The sequence below is a fragment of the Lissotriton helveticus genome, chromosome 12, assembly GCF_964261635.1.
Source record: "Lissotriton helveticus chromosome 12, aLisHel1.1, whole genome shotgun sequence".
NCBI lineage: Eukaryota > Metazoa > Chordata > Amphibia > Caudata > Salamandridae > Lissotriton > Lissotriton helveticus.
The window spans coordinates 534,773,135-534,792,708 of NC_136073.1; positions in this window are offsets into that span (position 1 = coordinate 534,773,135).

Consider the following 19,574-nt stretch of genomic DNA (forward strand, 5'->3'; position numbering starts at 1 on the left):
GGATTGTTTGTTTCCATCCCAGTTCTTTTTTGGTGAATTATTATTAAATAATATTTTTTCTGGACTTTCAGTCAGTTGCGGTTTTACTGGTATTCCACCTAAACTATCTCTACCTAGTTCCTCATAGGATTTTTCTATGATTCTGGCAATTTCAGCTGGTTGGTCTGCTATATCTGTCTCTTTTAACCTCTGGCGGATCGCCACGTTGGCTGCTTCACCTTTTATGTTGGCTAATAGTATAGCCGAGACCTGCTTGAAGTCTTTTAGTAATTTCATACCAAGAGTTAAAGCGGGTTCTGGACCGTATTCGTCTTGAATTTGTTTTAGCACATCTGGTATCACCGAAATGGATGGAACACCGTGCGTTTTTGTGTAGATGGAAGCAAAGACTGTACCCCAAGTGTCACAGTCCTCTATGTGTGGTGCGATTCCCATTGGGAGACAGATAGTCAGAATCCTGTGTTTTTCTAGCGGGGTGGTGTCAGGAAACACCGCCTCTATTTGGGTAATTTTCTGTGCCAACCAGAATGGTATTTGTTCCCGTTTAGCCGGTACTTTACCTAGGCAGGATTGGATGTTCTGTGGTGTAATTTTATTTGTGTTCCCCTGTTGAGGGGTCAGCTGTGGAAGTTTAATCGCTGGCTGAATTGTTGATGTCCGCATCACATACTGAACTAATTGTCTATGAATTTTTATTAATTGTTTTAGCTGTGTTAACAGCTCTGCTGCAGACATCCCATTGATGTCTGGATGTGGTGTGTATCCGGCTAGGACCGGCCACGTTGCTCCTGGTCTACCTAAAGGACCGAGCCTGGTGATGTGATTATTATGTTTTAGGGCACCATCAAATAAGAGCAAATGCTCTTGGAATTTGAGTGGTACTTCCACCTCCTCGAAAGGAGTGTACTCATTAGGAGGTTCCTCTATTTTGTAATAGTGGAAGTACTTTGTTACAGCATTTGCTGCTGGAAAATGTATCCATGAATAATATACCTCTGTCTGCCGATATTCGTGTGCCTCAATTACGAATATGACTGTGCCACCTCTAGGTGTCTGTCCATTTTCTATAAGTTTCAGGGTTATAGATCTCCTTTTAATGACCGGGATGAGTATTATATCCGGGTCTGCATTTTGTAGTGCAGTATCAGCTTCTGCTATGTCAGCTGCTAATCTAACTGCCTCTCTTTCTTCTTCATTTTCTGACATTTTACTGTCCTGAAGGTTATTTTGTTTGTTTGCAGATCAGGTTTCTTATGGAAACAAAGGTTAGATGCACAATATGTTGGAACTGTTTATCCTTCAACGTTGACTATACCAAGAACCATACATAGGAGTTCCCTCCTGCGAGGTCTGGCGGATATAACCTTTCACCCACTCCAGACGTCTTTGGAGTATTTGGGAAAAGGGGTCTGAGTGAGAAAGCACGACTGAGTTACTCTAAATGTCTTACGTTAGTTTTATCGCCCTTTCCAAACGCGTTGGGCGCCATGTAGTGTAGTTCCTATCTTCCCAATAGGCTCTGCGCATTGGAATAATACCTACAGCAGTAAAGGCCTAGGCCAGACGTTAACTAGGTCTACTACTGTCGATACTAGACTTAAGGTTTTGGGTTTGCCAGCGTAGCTCAGAGTTCACTAGAAACTTTCTCGAATGTTCAAGGAGGAATTAACTTCCCTGATTAGACAAGAAGGGATTTAGTTTCTGACAACCATAGAACATGACAACTTTGCTCTCCCCTAATCAAGAGTCAATCTCGAGAGTCGTGTGAACAAAAGGCAAATTATTTTACTCAGTCAGTACGTGCATTCTTAGTCTCATCAGAATGTAGAGAAAAGGAAGAGACGGGCGTGTTCAATAAAAAGGTGTTATTTATTGATCAGTCTCTTTTCTCATACAAGAGAAATGGATCGATATTATTGCAATACTTATAGCTAAGTAAAGTGCATACATTAAAAGCAATAGTATAAAATAATACTGTAAAAACATTGATATGGTTTCTAAGCCATAAGATGTTTTAAAATGAATAAAATATATTATATACACATATACATTTGACTAAACGTACTCAACTGGTGTTTCTAGATACGCCTACCCCGTGTACCTGACCTAAGTCTAATACGTGGGCGGGAATAGATAGTTACAGTTTAAGTTAAGTTTGTTTTTGCCAAGTGAATAACTAAAGAATTCTCTGTGAGGGGTTATTCAGTTCTGTACCTGGAATTTAGGATGAATGAGGAATGGTATCTCTCTCTCTGGTCTCGATATTCCAGGCTGCCTGCGAGGGCTACCCGGAAACGCCGGTGCTGGATTCTCGGCAGGAGAAAGCAGCGCGTCTCTCAGCGCGTCAGGAAGGCGGGGCTGCTGCCAGCGGGGTCTGCTCTGCTCTTGGCTTCGGCAAGTATGGCTGCTCCGTCTCGTCACCACGTGTGTGTTTGCATATGGCAAGATCGGTAATATTTATACCTTTAAGGTGCCGAGATTGACGTAAGGATGGACATAGATACGTCAATAAAGATGTCATACGACTTGCTCGTTAGCACATTCTTTTACTAAAGTTCTTGGTGAAATCAAAACAATGGCCGCAGGGTTTTGCCAGGTTGTCATAGGTTTGATTTGTTATGAGAACTCCGTATGCCTTATCAGGGGCTGGAGGAATATCGCTTGTCTAATTAGATCGCAAGTGTTATGACCTAATCAGATAACACGTTCCTGTGCCGTAGTGTGACTGCGTCAGATAACGGTATCTGCATCATGGGGGTTTTCTGCCTCATGGGCTGACTGCTAGTTAACTTGTTGGTTTGTTTAACTAGAATAGGGTCAGGAATAGGGGGATCGATTCAGGACCTATAGGAATACATGACACAGAAACCTTTGTTTGGGTCGTTGTTCCTTGTTTGACTGGATTTAGCCTGATTCACTGAAGTGCGGCTGCACTCAGAAGAAACGATCGGCTATTTCCGCATTATTTGCCCTCTGTTGGTGAGCCGTTTTGGTGCTCTTGCAGAGGACGAATTCTTGGCAGCATTCTGATTTATCCTTTTACCCCTTCAGGTCCCCCGTTGGCGAGCAATGATTCTATGCTCTTGCGGGGGACGTAAACGGAATATATTCGGGTGGCGTTTTCGGCCGCCAGGAAGGCAGAATCAGGAACTCGTTTTCTTTAAGGCTATATCGGATTGCATTTTCGGTCGCCTTAAAACTCAGGCTCCTCCGTTGGTGAACTCGTTGTCTGGGAGTTCATGTTGAGGACGATTTTCCTTGTTTTGTTTTGATACTGGATGGTTATTAGTTAATTTGGAAATTCCCTGCTTTTCTTCCGGTGAACTGTCCACCTTTGAATCTGCGAATTCAGATACTGTATTGGAGTGCTTCAACTCTTGCTGTGAACACCTACAGTTCGGTTGTGGGATTATTAGTTTCTTCTTCTTCATTTGTTACCGTGGAGTGTTACTATCTGAGCATAGTACTACATGATAAAAAGGAAGGAAGGTAAGCAAGTACTTAGCTTCTTAGTTTTCTTCTAGAGCCCTGAGTATTACGAATAGCTCATTATAGTTGTGTATCACCATACAGGGTCGACACATCCTGTCCAGTCTGTACAAGAGAAGGCAACAGAGAGTCCATATAACTCAGCTCAGGTATTTATGGTGATAGCTATTGTGTTATTAGCATACTTAGATGTGAGTTGTGGAGAAGTGATTATTGTTTATTTTGTTGTTTCAGGTCTCCATCCACACAGTTCCCTTCCCTTCCTTCCCTCACTTGATCCTTCTATCGTCCTGTGCCATCACGGTATTTCAGGTGTGGTTAGCTCAAGAGGTGGACCCCATTAAGCAACAAACGATTCTGAGGACTGGAGTCTAACAGTCAAGCACTATCCCAACAGATTCACTTTCTATGAAAGTCTGTTCTGCTCTACTGGAGGGCCCCTCTCCCAGCGCTACAGATAGTGACAACGCTCTTCCTACGTCTTCTATAAGTATCACTTTGCCGACATTATCGTCTGAGCCACTTTTAGCACCTACCGGCTCTGATTTGGCCCCCTCCAGTGTGTCAGTATCTTCAAGAGAGCCAATTTCGAAGAATACCAACTCTACCTTTACTCTAATATCCTCCACCCCCCCAGCTTTACCTGTATCTGTGATCTCCGATACATTAAATGCAACTTCAGCTTCAGTGCCAGCCATTATCAGAGAGCAGGAGACCAGTATCTCTCCCCTTGATATCATCCTACAGACTCTAACCAGTCATCGTTTGGAGGCACAAGAACATTTTTCTTGCAATTGCGGGAAGACAACAGTAAGCTACAGAACTCTCTACAAGAGATGACATCTAAATTAGGAGGGATATCACAGGACATTGAGGATCTTCAACATAGGGTTGTAAATATAGAAGAGGGATCAGCCCGTACTGAATCTTCCTTGAACCAACATGATGCTAAGATAATATCCTTACAGTTGAAGGTAGAAGACTTACAAAATTGCCAAAGACGATCAAATCTGAGACTCTTTGGCATACCGGAAGGATCAGAAGGGTCAGACCCAAGGGCCTATCTTGTTAAGCTATTTCAGAAGGCATTCCCAGATCTATCTGACTGGGATTGGGATTCCCAACTCCAGAGAGTCCATCGTCTACCCCTAGTTCAGAGGAACAAGGAGAGTACATTTCCTCGTCCTTTTCCTATTTATTTTGGTAATTTCTTTTTAAGGCAGGCAGTTTCATTGAAAGCACGCCCTAACTCTCCTGTCATAATTGAGAATTTGTCTTTCTTTGTCCGCTCTGATCTGAGCAAAGCTACTATGGATAGAAGGTGGAAGTTGCGTAAACTTATTGACCCTTTTAAATCTATGGGGGAGCAGGCGTTCTTGCAAGAGCCTGCCCGCCTTAAGGTCATTAAGGGCGGCCCCACTTATTTTTTCACTGGCGAGAGGGAAGCGTAGAGTGTGGTTTCAAAATTTGGTTAATTGAAAGGGAAAGAGAAGTTAAGATTTCTAGTCTAAGCGGTCATATTCGCATTCTACTCCCTATCTTTTTTTTTCTTAATCTCTTTTAATGGTTTTTCTTTTTTTTCCTTTTTTTTTTTTCTTTCTTCTTTGCCAGGTGGGTTGTAGGGTAGTAGAGTAAGTCTCAGGCTGCTTCTCTCTGTAGCTGCCTTTCCAGCGGCATCAGATTACAGAGGGGTGTCCCCTCCCGAGGGGGAGAGGGAGAGGGGGGAGGGGGGCGGAGTTTTCGGGTTCTCCGGGGTCGGTTTTGTGTGGGGGAAAATTCTCTAAAAAAAGCAACACAAGAAGGAGATTTACTGAATATGATGGGAGGGAGATATCTTCGTTTTTCTTTTGAGCAGAATGATATAAATTGTATAACCTGTTTTTCTGAATGTTTAAGCTAAGATGTCTAGCTTTAGGACGTTGCGGGTCTTAATAGCAAGAATAAAAGACGACTCATCTCTGAAGAGCTTAGACTATATGACCCACAATTTGTTTTCTTTTCAGAGTCTCATATTGCCTATAATGATAGGAAACTATTGGGCCAACTTGGTTATGATGTTGTAGTATTCTCTGCATTACAGGCCTCAATCAGAGGGGTTGCTTTTCTTAAAGATAGACGACTCAGAGTAGAAACCTTTAAAACTGCTTTAGATAAAGATGGACGATGGGCTATTGTGCAACTGTCTATAGGCAAATGTAAATACGTACTCTGTGTGATTTATGGGCCAAATATTGATGATTCTATTGTTTTTGATCGACTAAATATGGTGCTTCTGGGTTGGGAGGAGGGACTTATCATCATGGGGGATTTCAATTGTATTATGGATTATCAGCGAGATACCACAAGACAAGGTGCTTTTCAACATATGCGTAAATCACATGCCGCGATCTTAGAAATTGGTCGCATACATAATATCAGGGATATTTGGCGTAGTATTCACCCCAACATTTCTGGATACACTTATTATTCTGCGCCCCATAAACTATGTTCTCGCATCGACGTGGCCTGGGCTACGGATAACGTATTGAACACTAGTTCTATTGAGATTTGTCCCTGGGTCACTTCGGGCCACAATCCTATTTTGCTTACGTTTAATACCCCACAAATTCATTCGGGCTTGAGGATGTTTTCCTTCCCCCGGCACCTATTAACAAATACAGGGTATATATCGCAGCTCAAACTACATCTTATTGAATTTATCAAAATTAACCTTAATTCTACTTCTTGCATAATAGTCTGGGACGCTTGCAAGGCTAGTATCAGGGGGTTCACCCAACAATTTGTTTTCAGGCAGAATTCTGAGCGTAGCAGTACGAATAAATTTCTGACTTCTAATATCTTGTCAAAAGAATTACTCTTGGCCGATGCTTTATGTACAGGCTCTCCCAATGTGGTTGAATTGGGGTTAAAACTTGGGCACTTAAAATCAACTTTAAAAACATTTTTTTCTGAAAAAAGCAGAGCTAAAGTACATAAATTGAAAATTTCCCAATATGAAGGCGGAGATAAAATTGGGAACATTTTGGCTTATAAAGTCACGGATGATAGAGCCCATACCCTGATTAGAAGTCTTAGAGGTTCCAATAATATTAGATATGATCAGCCGGCACAGATACTAGATCAATTTGTGGAGTTTTACAATGTCTTATATACTCCTGAGAATTATCCTAGCCCAGCTAAGATACACGACTATCTCGATAGTAACATCAAGGAAAATCGTAACATACCCGGGTTAGATCAGCTGTCTGACCAGATTACTCCGTTAGAGATCAGGCAAGCCCGAGTGGGACGGGCATGCTCAGACGTGAGTCCTGTGCTCTCCATGCCACTGGAATCAAGCTATCCAGGCTGATGAGGGCTGAAAGCCCGAAACCGGTCCTCGGATGCTTGTTTCCAGTCCAGGGAGGACCTGGCTTGGCAGTTCGGGCTGGACTGTTCCCAAAGGGCACAGGGTCAAGACTGATTTGCATATGGCTGGGCTCAAACTGGAATGGCATGGTGAGCAAAAAAACGATGGATTTAGGCCCAGATCTCTGTACTGGGGTGAATGTATGACAGTGTTCTGCATTCTGTCCATCACCTGTTGTTTTTGCATTTGTCACCCCGAGTGGGACGGGTATGCTCAGACATGAGTCCCGTGCTCTCCATGCCACTGTTATCAAGCTATCCAGGCTGATGAGGGCTGAAAGCCTGAAACCGGTCCTTGGATGCTTGTTTCAAGTCCAGGGAGGACCTGGCTTGGCAGTTCGGGCTGGACTGTTACCATGGGGCACAGGGTCAAGACTGATTTGCATATGGCTGGGGTCAAACTGGAATGGCATGGTGAGCAAAATAACGATGGATTTAGGCCCAGATCTCTGTACTGGGGTGAATGTATGACATTGTTCTGCATTCTGTCCATCACCTGTTGTTTTTGCAAGCTATCCTTTCCTTATCTTTGGGAAAAGCAGCAGGGGAAGATACTTTTCCAGTTGAGCTTTACAAAATTTGTATTGATGAACTACTACCTCTATTTTCTCAGGTCATCCGATCTATTGGCGAAAACGGGAAAGCCCCCAGCTCTTGGAATATTGCCAAAATGTTTTTTTTTTAAAAGGGCAAACTGGCTGATGAGTGTGTGTCTTACAGACCCATCTCACTTATAAATACTGATGCCAAAGTTTTTGCCAAAATGTTAGCAACCCGATTGGCTCCGTTTATACCCAAAATAGTTAATTCACAACAACATGGGTTCGTAATGGGAAGGGATACTACCGCCCATATCAATACGGCCATTACCGCATTTGAAATAGCTGAGACAGAGTCCACCCCACTCGGCATGATTTTATTGGATGCCGAGAAGGCTTTCGACCAAGTGGGGTGGGATTATCTTTGGTCTGTTATGACCTTTATTGGTTTTGAGTGCCAATTCGTCAGATGGATTTGAGCTTTATATGATAATCCTATAGCGAGTATTAGCTACGCTGGGCTGACCTCTTCTACCTTTGCTATTTCTCGGGGCACTCGGCAGGGGTGTCCTTTATCACCCCTGCTGTTTGCTCTCTCGATGGAACCCTTTCTTTATGCTCTTCAGCTACAGCCCTGAATAATACCTTTCAGATCTGGTCCTCAATCCCTGAAAATTACTGCTTATGCCGATGACATCGCTATTTATTCTACTGATGTCGTAGAGGCACTACAGGGGATAACGGCTGAGGCTAGCAGATTCAGAGACGTTTCAGGATACAAATTAAACATAAATAAAACACAAACAGTTGTCAACTATAAACTGCCGGTAGCTGTCTCCGGGATCTGTAGGGTCGCCACCTATTTAGGAGTCAAAATTTCATCCAAAATTAATGAGGTTATCACAATTAACTACGATGCCTTAATCAAATCAACTGTTTTGTCCTTAAAAAAATTGCATAAACTTTCTCTAAATATTATCGGTAGAATTAATCTGATTAAAATGAAAGTGCTCCCCAAATTTCTTTATCTATTTCGTTCTATCCCACTAGCACTTAGCAATTCTTTTTTCAAGAAACTTGATGGGATATTTAGCAGTTTTATCTGGGGATTCAGGAAAGCTCGTAGATCCATGATGTTACTTAAAGGTTCTCTAGATAGTGGGGGGCTTAATTTCCCGGATTTCAAATTATATTATTGGGCTACTTTTTTGGGTCGTTTAAGTTCTTTGCTTAACTCGGACACTCAACTTTATTTTCATATTATTATGTTAAAGTCAGACTCCAAAATGTTTCTGTTAAGACTTAATGACCCCAATTACTTCAAATGGGTAACATTTAAGACCGCTAGAGGCACTGTTAAGATCTGGTTTAATATCTTGGCATTCTGTAAAACTTCCTTTTTTCATTCTAAATTGTGGTGATGGGGAAACCCGGGCCTTCCTGGGATCTTTAATGATCGTTTGGCAAACATATGGTCCACTCACGGCATTAAAACATTGGGGATCTATATGGTACTAACGGCTTTTTAGACTTTGAGACACTTAAAAATCTATATAAATTGACCGAATCAATGAGATTTAAATATATTCAAATTCATGACTTCCTTATACGTAAGATGAAAATATGTGAAATCTTAGATTCCGACATCTGGAACTGTTTTTATTCACTCAAGAATAAATCTCTCATAAGGGAAGGATATAGGTGCCTCAACTCCTATAAGACCGGTGACTGTTCTAACTAGCAGAGAAATGGAGTACTAAGTTAGGGCTTAACATAACTTCTAATAAGATCGCTTCCTCTTTTTCCAACTTCAATAATTTTGTCCAATCCACGAGTCTAAGACTACAGCAATTTAAAACCACATGCATGCTATATCACACTCCTGAAAGGATTTCCAAGTGGTCTACAAATACTTCTTTTAGCGATCATACCAAGTTCCCTAAATGTGATTTAGTTGCAGCTGATTTAGAACATATGCTGTTTTCTTGCCCTGCTCTGAACAAGGTCTTGAAATTAAAATTGGTTAGGTCGCCTTCCCTCACGGCACTAACAGTATTATTGGATGTAGATTCTGTCACTCTCCCTCAGCAGGCTCTAGTTACTATATTGCTGTCCTGTGCTAAATTATCCGTCGCTCGCGCTTGGATCTCCCTGAAGCCCCCTCATATCATGGAATGGTCGTCATTGGTCAATGAAATTTATTCTATGGAGTCTGCTCTGGCTAAACTTAGAGGGGTCCGGTCATTAAAGAAATGTGAAAGGATTTGGGGTAATTTTATTTTTAATTTTAATCATTTTTTTTTCCTGAGAATTAAGGGGATACATTTCCCGCAATGTCCGAATTTAATTTGTTGTTTCTGTCTATATTTTCGTCTACATTTCCTCTTTCTTTATTCTATCTGGTATTACTAAGCAATTGTCTGTACATTCATTCTGCTATATTGTTCATTATTTATTCTTCCCATTTTGATTTTGATACCTTCCTTTTTCGTGTTGTCAATAAAAACCTTTAAAAAAAATTTAGTAAATCAGTATCAAGCAAATAAATAGAACAATTAATACATTTAAAAATTGTCATTTAAAAAACCTTTGAAATTCACTGACAAAAAACATAGGTTTTAGATATGCTATAGTTAGGAATTAGCATTTAAAAAACCTTTGAAATTCACTGAAAAAACCATAGGTTTCAGACATGTTATAGTTAGGAATTAGCATTTGAAAAACCTTAGAAATTCACTGAAAAAACCATAGGTTTTAGGGGTGTTATAGTTATCTGGACGTTTCACTTTTACAACACCATTGAAATTCCTCCGTTATAGTTAGGTGTACTAACTATAACTTGCGCGCCCGCAATCCACTGCTGATGATGTCACATATTACATAATTCATGACATGGTCAGTGAGATCACTGATGACATCACTGATGACATCATCCAGTGAATGTGGTTTGGTTCGATATTTAAATAAGTATTATATATATATATATAGCAATCTGCATTAAAGACTGAGTGTATGTATACATGTCTGGATGGAGAATTTAGTAGCACTGTGATTGACTGTCTAAGTGACTAATTTAACCCCTCCGCTGCGCTGAACGTTCCGCGCTGGTGCGGAACGTTCTATTGCGCAGGCGGGGCCGGAACGTTCAACGGACGTGCGCAGCACTACCGAGGTAGTACACGCGACGTCCGCTGAACGTGGCCAGCACTGAAGGGGTTAGAGTGTCTCACTAAATATATGGGATAGTGATTAAACTGTGTGAATATCTGTATCACTTTATCTCTTGTTGTGTAAACTACTACATAAGTTGGTTACTAGCTATGTGAAAGTCTGTATTAGTTATTAATTAGTTAAGTGAGTATTTGTATGGGATAGTGAATGTGTGTGTGGTTGGGTGGGAGGTGTTTGACCTTCCAAAGATGTGTAAATAGTTAATTTAGTAGGTATAGGAGGTCAAGACTCTATGTGGAAACACTTGTTTGTGTGAGTGAATCTCTTTATGGGCGTGGTGATGAGTAAATATATTTCTCAATGATACATGTCCAACAAAGTAGAAACAGAAAAGGCAGTGTATGTGACAGTTGTTGTATATAAATAAGTATGCATAAAACTCAGTGATTGTATGAGTGACTGTATCGAAAACTGTATACTTGTAATAGTCATTTTATAACACACAAAGTATGAGTTACTACCTATATGAATAAATAAAGTTGTGTTTGTATAAGTGTGTAGCTTGGTAAATGTAAGTATGAGTAATTGTTTGCATAAGTGAGTTGGATGACTGCATAAGTGAATAGGATGTGTGCTGGTGTGTAATGTTGATGTAGGTGTATAAGTATATTTAATAGTGTTCTATTGATCTTTGTTAGCATGTATGAGTGAATCTATAGGTAAGTGTTTAGATGTGTGTGTAGATGTAGGAATCACTGAGTGGGTTTTTAGAAACTTGTATTGGTGTGTCAATGGTTGCAAACATGGTACTCCATATTTTATAATGAGTGTTGAAAGGTTATGCTACTGTATGATGAGGTGTATCAGATTGTCACTTGGATGATGTCATCAGTGATGTAATTTGAGATGTCATCAGTGATTTCACTGACCATGTCATGAATGATGTAATATGTGACATCACTTGCAGTGGATGACATGCGCGCGAGTTATAGTTAGTACAACTAACTATAACGGAGGAATGTCAATGGTTTTGAACGAGTGAAATGTCCAGCTAACTATAACACCCCTAAAACCTATGTTTTTTTCAGTGAATTTCTAAGGTTTTTTTAAATGCTAATTCCTAACTATAACATCTATAACATGTCTGAAACCTATGTTTTTTTCAGTGAATATATATGTGAACAAGGCTGCAGTGATGCAGCCGAAACGCGTCATCATGACAGACGGAGAAATAAAGCACTGAAAACTTGATTTACTGCGTTTTGGTGGTCTGTACCTAGGATACTGCGGAGTATATCTATATATATCTACATACACACACACATATATATATATATATATATATATATTACCTACTGGCGGTCGCCAGTAGGTATATATAGTTAGGATTTTTTCTCTATGGGATTTTTGAAAATTCTATGTCTAATAACTTTGGGGTTTGTGGACGGAATTGGCTGAAATTTCCAGGAAAATGGAACATTTTGTTTCTGAGCAGCCCCTGAAAATTTGGGGGGGGGGTTCGTCAAGGGGGGCCGAGAAAAAAGGGGGTCCCAAAACGCGTTTTTCCCATGTTAATTTCCATAGGGCGGTTGGCCTCACTTTTAGCTCGAACGGCTGAATGGATTTGCACGAAACTTGGCAAAATTGTAGGGACTGGTAGCCCGATGTGCCTTTGCTAGGTCTCAATATATGTGCTCCAGTGGATTTTGATAAATTAACGTTCCAAAAAATATATATATCTGTAACAGCGCTCCGGGTAGCGCTCCGGTTCGCGTACTTGACGCGTAAAGGAACTTCGCGAAGCTGATTGGCTCTCCGGTGTCTGTCAACATTCTAAACAGTCCGGAGCGGCCGCCATCTTGTCTCTCGGTAGGATCGAGAGACAAGAGGAGGCCAAAACAAAGGGGGAAATGACCATAAGGGGGAATAGTAGATCCTCCCTGACCCCCTAGGTTTGATGTGGAGGCTTTAAAAGGGCCCCGCGGGGCAAAAAAAAAAAAAATTCGGTTTTTTGCGTGGGGTGCGCCCGGTACGCGCACCGGAAATCGGTCCGGGGAGCGTACTATGAGGAAAAAAGAATGATAGACTTTTCAAATATTGTATGTTTATTGATTGTTCGTTTTGTTGTTTTTTTTTTTGTTTTTTTTTTAATTTATTTATTTATTTTGGTTGTACTTCATGAATTAGATATAAAAATGAATAATGTCTCAAACTATTTTTAATTATTAAATAAAAATTTATTGGTCAGAATTTTCATAGTTCAATAAAACTTGCAGCATTACATCATCTGGAATCTCATCAAACATGCATGTTTCTATGTCTTGTAAGCATTCAATGAATTGTTCATCCAAAGACCGATCCATAAAATCTTCCTCTAAAAATTCTTCATTTAAAATCTCCTCAGATGTAATGTCGAAGGAAACATTGATATTTTCGTGCTCCCCTTCAATTTTTTTGCTGTAAATTGCATAAAAAAATAATTATATCAGAAGAGTTAGGGCACTGTTGGGTTTAAGTTCAGACAGGTAGTTCTGTTTTTTTAACAGTGAAGTTAAGTTTGGGTAGTGTATGGTAACAGGCAGCAAGTAGAAATATAAAAAAGTGCCTGTGAAGAAGTGTAAGTAAATTCATAATTATAGCAGAGAAGCCTAAGTCAATCAATAAATATAACAGAGGAGCCTATCTGTATCTATAACTATAGCAGGGGGACAGTAAATAATTATCAAAAAACTTTTTTAAAAATTAATTTAAAGTGCCCCTTACAAATTATCAATTTACTTTACAGAGGGTGAAAATGCTCTTGAAATGTACTTCAGGAAGTAGTAGTGAAAATGGCTGTGTTTCCCTCTCTTTCTTTATATATATTCAGGTACATAACCAATCAAATGTCAGGTAAAAAAAAAAGAAAATGAAAGTAACATTTTAATTGATTGTCAATTCCAACACTTCAGATGTGTTTTGTGAAGTAATTTACCTCAGGGTATTTAGAGAGGTCTACAGGCTAAATGGCTAAATGGAATTCCAACCAAATGTGTGAAAATGGTAGGGATTGGTATGTAGTATGAGCTAATCTATATGTGGTGAAAGTGTCTCCAGTCGTTTTTCTGTAAATTACTTTCCCAGCTTTTTTGAGCGAGCGCTTCCCAGTTCGCGCCCCGGTACGCGAACCGGCAGCGTTACGGGAGTCCTCCATTTTGTGTTTCGGTAGAATTGAGATACAAGATGGAGGGCAAATAATGTTCAGAATGGGTAGAAGGGGGCACGGTAGACGTATCCTGACCCCCTAGGTTTTCTGAGGGTGGCTGAGGAGGCCCATATGTGCGAAAAAAACACATTGTTTTTCAAATTTTCACGCGGTTTGCGTCCGGTGCGCGTACCGGGTAGCGCTCCGGAAAGCGTAAATTGTGAAAATTTGTAAAAAAAAGTTACATTTAAAATTTGTTTATAGTGATAATAGTTAGGGTAGCTCTGAGAAGAGCTTTTGGGTCTGTGGTACATTTAGGTACTTATAAGTAGGTACCAATACATAGTCTTAAATTCAGGATGAAAACTCTGTTCCCCTCATCTGAGAAGTGAACTCCATCTCCTCTGTAGATATCTTGCATGTAGTCACGCAAGTTATTGTTGTAGATGCAGCCCATTCCATGGTCTCTCATGTAAGCTGAAACAGACTTATTTACATGCTTCCTCGATTTCTCAATTTGTGGACAAAAATCGTTGGACCACTTCCATTTCTGTCTTTGGCATATATTGGAATATACCAAGGCAGTTTGAGGAAAAAGTGCCATCAATTGCTCAAAGGTGTCCTTTAAAAGCATTTCCAGACCTACCCTAGTCAAAGTGCCCAAGTCATTTCCTCCACAGTGTACAATTAACAGGTTAGGTTTTGGCAAATGCAAAAAGGTTTTCACCAATGGTATCAATTGGTGACATCTTAATCCTCTGTGGCCAATCCACTTGATTTCCACGTTTTGTAAATTGAGGTTAGGTAAATTTCTGTTATCAGCATACCTTTGAGCCCAGTGAATGTAGCTATGTCCAACAATCCAGACAGAAAACATGGTGAGAGGAGGTTCTGCTGCAGTCAGATGAAGTGTGGTAATGAAATGGCAGTTCAAACAGTAGGAGTTTGTAATGAACAAAACTGTGGAGTTTCTGTGCTAATGATTCAGTAGCAGTGATTGGTGGATTTTGATTGCTGAAAACAGAAAGTTAGGGTGCATGGATGAGTTCTTTGAAAGAAGTAATTTGAATGGTGAAGAAAAAATCATTTTAGGAAAGATTGCACTGGATACGCAGGTGTAATGAGAGTTCAGAGTTCAATTGAAACATTGTTGTGTGAACTTGCAAACATCAGAGGTCTTTCAGGAGGTGGTTGCTATGGAAAAAGGCAGAAAGGGCAGAAGGGGGAAGGGTGTTGATTTGAAAAAAGTGAGGGAAGAGTTTTGATTGGGTGACATTAGAGATATGTGTGATGAATTACAGCATTTCTGTGCCATTGTTGGTTGCAGCCTCTGGAGTGCATACCCTTTGTTCTGCTGAAGACAAATCGGTGTGTGTCTGAGACTGTTTTCAAACTCAAAAAGTATTTGCTAAGGTGAGAAAAGATTCATTTAATTTAAATAGAGAATAGTATGCTTTAGGGAGAAAATTAATAAGAAAGTTGTGTATTTAAAATGTTGCTTTGTGTCAAGTGTTTTACAAATAGATTTGGTTTCTTTGAGTTACATAGCCATGTTAAAAGTGACGCAAAAGTGGTGAAAGGGCCTTAAAAATACGCTTTCATGTGTGTTAGGGCATTTTAAGTCACTTCCCCATGAATGTGGGTAAATAAGTGATTTACTTGATGTGTTTAAAAACGTTTTTTGAAATCAATTAGGTTTCTTGATATGTACTGCTAGAGTTTGATAGGTTGCTTGGGGCATATTTACAAGGCCTTTGAGTCCCTTTGATGTTATTTTTCCCATTTTAATTTTAGACATTTCCCCGTGGTGCAAGGTCCTTGTAAATACGCCCCCATGTGTGCTTGGCTAATTTAGATTTTGATTCTTTGAGTTACATAGCCATGTTAAAAGTGATGGGAAAAAAAGTGCAAGGGCCTTAAAAAAAAGCTTTCATGTGTGTTAGGGCATTTTAAGTCACTTCCCCATGAATGTAGGTATATAATTGTTTTTCAATTATATCACCTGTGTTTCCTAACATTACGAATCACATTGTGCAGATGAGGTTTAGGCGTGTTCAGGGAGATAGAGGAGGTCTGGCCTTTGTTCAAGAGTGCAGTGGACATGATTCACTTCATTGGTAGGCCTGCACTTGTATTATCTCCTCTGTACTCTTCAACAAGCCTAAATTTCATCTGCAACCCTGAGTAGGCCTCACCTCAAACAAACCTCTAGATAGTCCACACCTTATCGTCATCCTGAATCAATCATTTAAAGTGTTAGGGGCAGATTTATGATGGCCGTGCGCCTCTTTTGTGCTGCTGTTCCGTCACTTTTATAATGCAGCAGTGATTTACAAGATGTACCGTGCAGATAGGCCTGCACATGTATTATATCCTCTATATTCTTCAACAAGCCTAAATTTCATCAGCAACCCTGAGTAGACCTCACCTCAAACGTTTGTGACGCAGCGGCGGAGCAAAAGATGCGCTATGTTGTGACATATTTACAACTTGAAGCATCAAGGAAGATGTGTCATGCTGTAAAGTCCTGCCCCACATGAAACGTGCGTCAGGTTTCATGTGGGCGCTTTGTTGCAGGGTGGGCAGTCATTTGCATGAAAGCCCTGTAAAACTAACACAGTAAAATTAAGAAGATTTCACTGAGTCACCTTTATGGCATTGCTGAATCAAATCCTTACGCCTGTTTGAAACAGGCATAAGGAGAGATGCACCATGCAATGTGTGGCTTGCCCCTGTGCATTGCAGTAGATATGTCGCGTTTATGACGTGATTCCTGCAATGCGCCGTTTTTGTGGAACAGATGCGTGATGCATCTGTGCTGTTTTTGCTCAATGGTGCTCTGCATTGTAAATGCGGCACATCATGGGTGGCAGAGCAGTGGCGCACGTTAACTGGTGCATCCCTGGGGATGCGCCAGTTAACATAAATCTGCTCCTTTAAATTTAAGTATTAGCAGGGGACACAGTGTTGGTGAGGTTATCCAAGGTTAAGAAGAGATGAGTCCTGTTCACTGAAAAGTTGGATATAGGCCTCACCTCCTCAGCATCGCTGGACATGGTTAAATAATATCTGCAAAATGTTACTCTTGTTAAACAATTTTACTATTATAGTCTCTGAGATTTGTCTCTTACTCTGCAACATCTCATTGTTGTTCTCTTTCTTTAAAGATAACGAGAACATCAACCATGAGTGATAATGAGCAATCTGTTGATCTCGATCTTATCATTGAACTTGTCATTGAAACGTCAGTGGAAGTAGATCCCTTGGATGATTTATATCCTGTGGATGATGAAGTAGTTGATGAGGATGCTGATTTGTCAGAATTGTATGACATAGGGTGGGCATCTGACCTGCTCGAGCCTATTAACCTATAAAGACTTTTAAAAATAAATTTAAGTTACTCGAAATGAAAAGTAACCATGTAAACCGTTTTATTTAAAATTAAATACAACTTCAAAAACAAATTGTGTGAAGTGTCTTTAATCAAATAGTAAAATATACTAATAAAATTAGTTCAGATTCACATATAAAAGAGCACAGGTGAAATGTAGAAGCATTATATTTCTTTGCAACTATTTGTGAGTTTTAAATTTCATAATGCATAAAAATTATTCTATGTGTATTGACAACTAGTATGTTAATTTTTTGACGACTGTTATTGATTTACTGTTTGGTAATAGTGGTTAATAAAATGTTTTATTATATTTTACCACAGATTCAACTGCAGATCATTTCGAAATTAGAGAATGCCGTCTAAGGATAGAATCCGAAAGGCTACAAAACGTCAAAGACACCAGATTAATAAATGCTTGCAGCAGTCCTCTACAATAAAATCTCGTCAAGTCACCAAGAAAGCTCCGGGTAAGAGAACGAAATCATTCCTTAGAAACATTTGTAGAAACAAAAGTATAACTACAGAACAAGTTTTAGTCCAGAAAAAGAGAGCCAATTTAAACGGAAAGGAAAGGCCAATCAAAAATGTTACTGGTAGAGCAGGAGATAACTCTGTGCATGGTAGTAGAAGGAAAAGTCAGTTTAGGGACATTCGTAGACGAATGTTCCGCAACAGGATAATTGGTAATTTGTTAAAAAATATTAAGAAAGGTCAACAGAAAGTGGTTTTTTATAAGAGAAAAAAAAAGTTGAGAAAATTATTGATCAGGCATTGGAAATTAAGCGAAAGTTATTTATTTTGATAATCAATAGAATTAGGAAATTAAACAAGTTAATTTATGATTTCAAAACAAATAGTAGATGGAAGAGAACAGTTAATGGTAGTAATTTTTGTGACGTTTTTTCAGGAGAATGGATGCATTTTTGAAGTTCTGAGGCATTTTTTAATGAGGAGAGTTACTTTCAGGATAATGATTTGGTGCATGCAGTTGACACCAGTGGTCGAGCATATGAGGTGAAAGATGGATGTGTGGTTGAAAAAGAAAAACTTGTGACAACAGAGGCAGAAGAGGTGTTAGGTAATGAGGTTTTAGGAAGACGTTCTAAGGGACCTGTGTACACCTGGAAGTGTAGTAGTATTTGCAGTGTGCGACAGGATTCCATCAATTTGCTTTGTGATTTTGTACGGACATTTAATAAGAAAAGTTTGAAGCAGAAAATGATCTTGTTGCAAGAATTAGATCCTTGCAGAGTGAGAGAAGTGACAGGTTTGCATGGTCATTCACTGGCTTGTCTTTCCAGGAGAGTATGCCAGAGTGTTTTTCATCATTTCAGGATGCTAGCAGTGCATCATAATAAAGTGAGGAAATTAGTTAGAATGTTGTATTATGCTAAGAGTCCAGCAATTATGCTTAAACAATTATGCACTGCTCTTTTGCATGGTTCTGAAGTAGATGTGAAGAATATTTGTGAAGAAATTGAGTTTTGTTGCTTTGCAAGTAAAGAGGAGAATGTTGAAATTGACCCAGAAGAAGAGGGTAATGTGGAAGATAGTGTACAGGTTTCCAGTACAGATAATTTTCAGAAGGAAATTGCCACGTTTCAGGTGAAATCAAGTGAGAGGCCTAATTTCACTTGTGTGTGTTGTCGACGCACTTATTATAAGAATCAGACTAAGTTAGTGTATTTATATGCGAAAAGTGAAAGGGAAAATAATAGTGAATGGAAGGATTTTGCAACATACTTGATGGTAGAAAATTGTTTTGATTTGGGATTGGATCAACGTGTGTGTACTTATTGTTGTAACAAATTAAATCAAAACCGGATGCCTGCTAGAGCGGTTCATAATAATCTGGAATTGGTTGAGATTCCTTCTGAATTGAAGGATTTAAATACTTATGAATCTATTTTGATTCAAAGTATTCATCCCTTTCAGGCTATTGTAAGAATGGAGCCAAAGACAGGGAAATTGCCTCCATCAGATTTACAGAGAGGATTAAAGGGAAGAGTTGTTTATTTGCCTCTAGATTTGAAGAAAAACATTAATACAATTGGAGTAGAGAAAGTGGAAGAGGAACCTCTGGTTATCTTAGTTAATGGGGTTCCGACAAAGAGTAAGAAAATATGGCAAGATTTAGTGGATGTTAGGAAAGTCAAAAAGGCAACATTGTATTTGAAGAACAACAATAAGTACTACAAGAATGTATATGTTGCAGAAGAGGAAGTAAGTGAAGAAGAGGATAGCTATTTGTGTGCTGGTCAAATTGAGAAAGTAGAACCCTCTAAAAATGAAGAAATATATGAACATTATAGTGTTCATCCTTTGCATTCAAAGGAAGTCATGGGGAATGCTATTGAGTTGTTTCAAACGAAACAAGCCAAAGGAAGTC